This window comes from Limulus polyphemus, unplaced genomic scaffold (genome assembly GCF_000517525.1).
Source record: "Limulus polyphemus unplaced genomic scaffold, Limulus_polyphemus-2.1.2 Scaffold4979, whole genome shotgun sequence".
NCBI lineage: Eukaryota > Metazoa > Arthropoda > Merostomata > Xiphosura > Limulidae > Limulus > Limulus polyphemus.
In genome coordinates, this window is record NW_013670589.1 from 10,345 (window position 1) to 15,181 (window position 4,837).

General features: G+C 33.8%; 1 long non-coding RNA gene across 2 annotated transcripts in view; it reads right to left on the reverse strand.

Moving 5' to 3' along the window:
- Window positions 1–352: 352 nt before the first annotated feature.
- The window catches only part of LOC111089001, a 38,180-nt gene continuing 33,695 nt past the window's right edge, over window positions 353–4,837 (reverse strand). For both annotated transcript variants that reach the window (XR_002613381.1, XR_002613380.1), the window contains exon 5: window positions 353–364. This is a non-coding gene — a long non-coding RNA (uncharacterized LOC111089001). The remainder of the gene's footprint in view (window positions 365–4,837) is intronic.

A 4,837-nucleotide genomic window follows, 5' to 3' on the forward strand; every position in this document is an offset into this window, starting at 1 on the left:
CCCAGCAGTTCACACCACATCAAAGAAAACTGTTCGTGAAGAGACAGCATGGTAATTCCATCTTATCATCGTAAGATATTCGTTATCAACAGACACGGGGAATATAATGTTCACACTAGTTTTCTCAGTTGGGGGCCTGACATGAACCGAGAATTAGGGCGCTCAATTGTCAATCTGCGGGTTCGAATCCCCTCACCGAGCATGCTCGCCCTTTCAGCCTAGGAAGCGTTAGTAAAAAAATTAGCTCAAGATTTTGGTGGTGGGTGGTGTTAACTAGTTGCCTTCACTCTTGTTTACCCCTTCTAAATTAGTGACGGCTAGCGTAAACAGCCCTCGAGTAGCTTTGCGCTAAATTTAACAAATTCTATTGTTGTATACTCAAAGCGTCCGCGAAGACCAGAAAAACAGCTCAAATACATTGTCACCCTACCCACTACACAAAGGTCAGGCTGCTCAATGCCCTAGGAAACAGCTATTATATATATATATATATATATATATATATATTTTATAAATAGTTTGATGTTGGTGCCTATTTTACGAACTTCAGCAATTAATATTCACTCTAACAAGAAACTATTTGATATAATTCTTCATGTGTTTACTACAAACAGTTTCAAGCGTTTAGATACAACTCCTCTTCCTGTACTATTATGATATCACAGTTTCACATTACGACTCAGTTTATTTAAACTAATACGCACTAAAGCGTGAACAGACACTAATTTTAATTTTTTCACCCGTCGATATGATCTCATATTAAAATAATAATAAAAAACATTTCTAATTGCGCGCTATATACACTACCGACCACCTCAAAGTACGAGATTAAATAAATAGTTTGATAAGTGCTTTCAAAACAGCCGTCAGATGGCGCGGTTCAAATTTCATTATGTTTAAAAAGCTAGAGAGCAGGTCATCTAAGCAGTAAAGAATCTTTGATTCAACTTTAACACCTTCAACTACCTCAGAACATACACTATACATCAAAACAGCCTACAGCAAACTAAGCTAGTTAGAACCAGAACTGTACACACGCATATTATATCCAAGTTGATGATTCCGACCTTACTTGAGTCACAGTTTTATTGATGATTACATGAAACTTCTAGAATATTCTAGCTTACCTTTTCTCAGTAGCTTTGTATTGACAAGTAAAGATTTTTGTGGATATAAAATTGAATACTTTACACGTTCATATTTCTTGCTTGAAGAATTTGGACACTGTTTTTAGTACAAGGTTTGCAATTGATGGGAAATGAGAAACATTCAAACCTTTCTTAGCTAAAAAACTTCAAATCTGTGGTTTGAATCCCATTATTAAAAAAAAAAAGTTCTAATAAAGCGTAACATTTGTAAACTTTAGAATGATTATAACATTAACTCTGCAAGTTGAAATGTTTTTCTTAATTTGACACAAGTAAAGGTTTCCTATTTATTAACAGTTAACAAAACATTCACCCGTTAAGCTCGTTTCTATAAGCTTTAACGAAAGTTAGTAGTAATGGGGCGGTTTTGGTGAACACTCTCGTCCAAAGTAACATGAACCAAATGTTACCATTAATGAAATGTGGCATCAAAGAACAACGAGAAATAAAAAAGTCCACCTGACGGCAAGTGTACGTACAGCAATGTTAACAACAACGTGTGTAAAGGTATCGATAGTGAACACTAATTCACCGCCATTGTTCTATCGGTTCTGTAATGATTCGGCACCAAAGTTTTTTTTTTTACATCATGATCCCATTGTAAAATACCAAAAGTGCTCTTTGCTAAGCCTTACTCTACGATGGTTTCACACATTACATCATTTTGACCTGTAATTACTGTACAATAGACATTCTGGATACAAAAAGGTCGTGTGTGTGTATATTGTATTGAAAGTAAAAACGTTTTAAGTTTTATTAGTTTACGTCCGCCACACCCTAGTTTCTCTCTTGTTTAGAATACTTATATAACTGCTTATTTGGAACTTTGGAGCTAGTAGTATTAATACTTCACTGATAACACCTGGAAACTGAATATAGAATAATTCCCGATTGAACTGTTAGTCGGACAGTGTGTAAACGTCAACGATCTGCTTTCTGGACCAGAGTTAATAAGTTCTGTACAGAAGTAAACTGAATACAGAACTAAGATCGTCTCTACGAAGTAATGTATAACACTGATGACAATACTGTATAACAAATGGACTAGAAATAACGTAATAAATCAATAAACTAGGAAAACTGAACCTACAATATACTGAATCATCAATTGGATACACTCGTTTTTTTTTTACCAACACGCGTAGAGCTAGTGGCCATAATTCTGTACTGTTATTACCATGGTAACGTACAGCAGCTACTTTTAGCATAATTTTGTAGTTAGAGGGTTGGGTAAGTCGAGCGTGTTGAAAGTTGTACTCACTGCTTTGTCTGGAAACATAAATCTGTCAATTCATTGAAACGGTTCCAGTTACTTCTTTGTTATAGTGAGAATAAAGAACAATATTTTAGGTCAGAAAAATGACCTTGATCATCGGAAATTAAAGTTTGTAAACCACAATTTTTCTCTGGGATATAATACAATCTGTTGTTAATATCTTCTTGTTTGGCCTTAAGAAAAACTTGTGATAAAAAAAAGGGGGAGTAACGTTAATAAATTGAAGAGTTTTGAGCTACAAGACTTAACACTCAAATTACAGACTTCTTTTCATACCGTTCACCACAGCGGTGAGTATCGTATTGAGTAATTTTATGGTTTTAATTATTACACTTCTAAATGTAAAGAGTTGACCAAAAAGTGGATAAAATCTTGTACATGTTTAAAAGACACAGGAAACCCATACCAGTGGTTATGGAGGTTACTTGCAATACCGATAGTATTTAGATTTAGATTTTTTTATGTGATTCGTATGCTTTAGGAGCCCTTTACCCAACAAAGTTGTGAACCCAAAAACGTGTATATATTTAGATTTTTGTTTTTAAAGTTATTGAGGTCCATGAACCCTATCAGTAGTTCTACAGTTAATATGATAACATTTTGCTAGTGATAAACTTCTCACTGCGATATTATGCTTCAAATTTAAAATAAAACACCACATACATACATACACGTTTACGCGTCTAGGAGAACGAACACTATAGAATATGGAAAACATGAACATGTATGTATGTATGGAATGGTTGCCATAAACATGAAAATATCAAGTAATTATAAATGAGCTGAACTAGAATAACAACCAATTAACAAACTAAACCTTGTATGGCTGCAGTCAAAAGGACTGTTAAAGGAGAATCCAGCCTTTCTCTTGAAGCTAAGTTTCACACTTCATTGTATTGTTCTGTACTTGAGGTTATTCTGATCTAACTTGTACCCTTCACTGCCACAACATATAGTACTGTGTTAACACCACACAACGTTCATGATACTGATATACATAATCTTTCAATTTCTACATTAAAACTTAAGTTCCCTGTTTTTTATTATTATTATTATTGTAATGATTATCACAACACAAAACCTGGGCCTTAACTCAAAATGTTTAGCTAATTTAAGAGATTGTTTTCGTTAATAATATCAAGAGTTAAATGAAACCTAACCAACAAAATTATGCCATTAAGTCCTAATTAACTACTTTTTGCAATGACTCATAATTGTCCCGAATATTATCTATAGCAATCTATTTTCCTGTCAATTTTGAGTCTTTTGTGATTATTAATGCTTTCCGACACTATAAAGTATTCTCATACTGGTTACTGAGTCCAGGGCTACGCTAGAAGTTTGGATTTCGTTACAATGGAAGCTCAAAGAAGGTAGCTTCTTAATTCGAGAAAGACACCATGACTTTTTAAAAGTTCAATACTATCCATCGCTATTGTATTTTTATTTAAAACATCGGTAAACAAAACATTTTTGTCACGATTGACAAAATTCTTCGTATTTCAGTGGCTCACTAAAACTTATGTAAATATCAACCTTGTCTCTCTTACAATAATATAAATATCAACCTTGTGACTATTACAATAACATAAGCCGAAGGAAAACACTAAGTTCTTTAAACATTTATTCATGAGGAAATGTATACCATACAATAATTATTTTGTAAACAGGTCTGTGCACACAACTGTACGTCCTTATATATAATTGTTTTTTTTAATAATTCAAGAATAACAACGTTAAAGCCGTAACAAATAAACTGGAAATTATTTCTCCACACCAAAAGTCAGTGCCCCAAAAGCCTTTCGTTCATAACCAGAACTCTCACCCACTCCGTATCATGGGAGAGACAAATTTTCATTTATGTGTGCAATTTAATAATTTCAAAGTTACTTATTATAATGAACTTTTGTTTTAAAGTCTGAAATGGACAAATTAAAAGAAACGTAAAAGAAAAAACCATCTCCAGTTTAGGTGATTTTTATATTGAAGACTTGTGCCTGGTCATCACATTACTCCACTTGTAACACGTGTTTAAATATGAAACCCGTGTCTGATCAGCACATTACTCCACTTGTAACACGTGTTTAAATATGAAACCCGTGTCTGATCAGCACATTAATCCACTTGTAACTCGTGTTTAAATATGAAACCCGTGTCTGATCAGCACATTACTCCACTTGTAACACCTGTTTAAATATGAACCCCGTGTTTGATCAGCACATTACTCCATTTGCAACACACTGTTAGATATTTAATCTGTATACGATCAATACTCAATTTGAGATCTATCAGTATCTTAACGTCTTTTTTTTTTTTTTTATACTGGATCTCATTTGAGCGTGCGTATATTTTTATAGCAAAGCCACATCGAGCTATCTGCTGTGTCCATCGAGGGGAATCGAACCCCTGATTG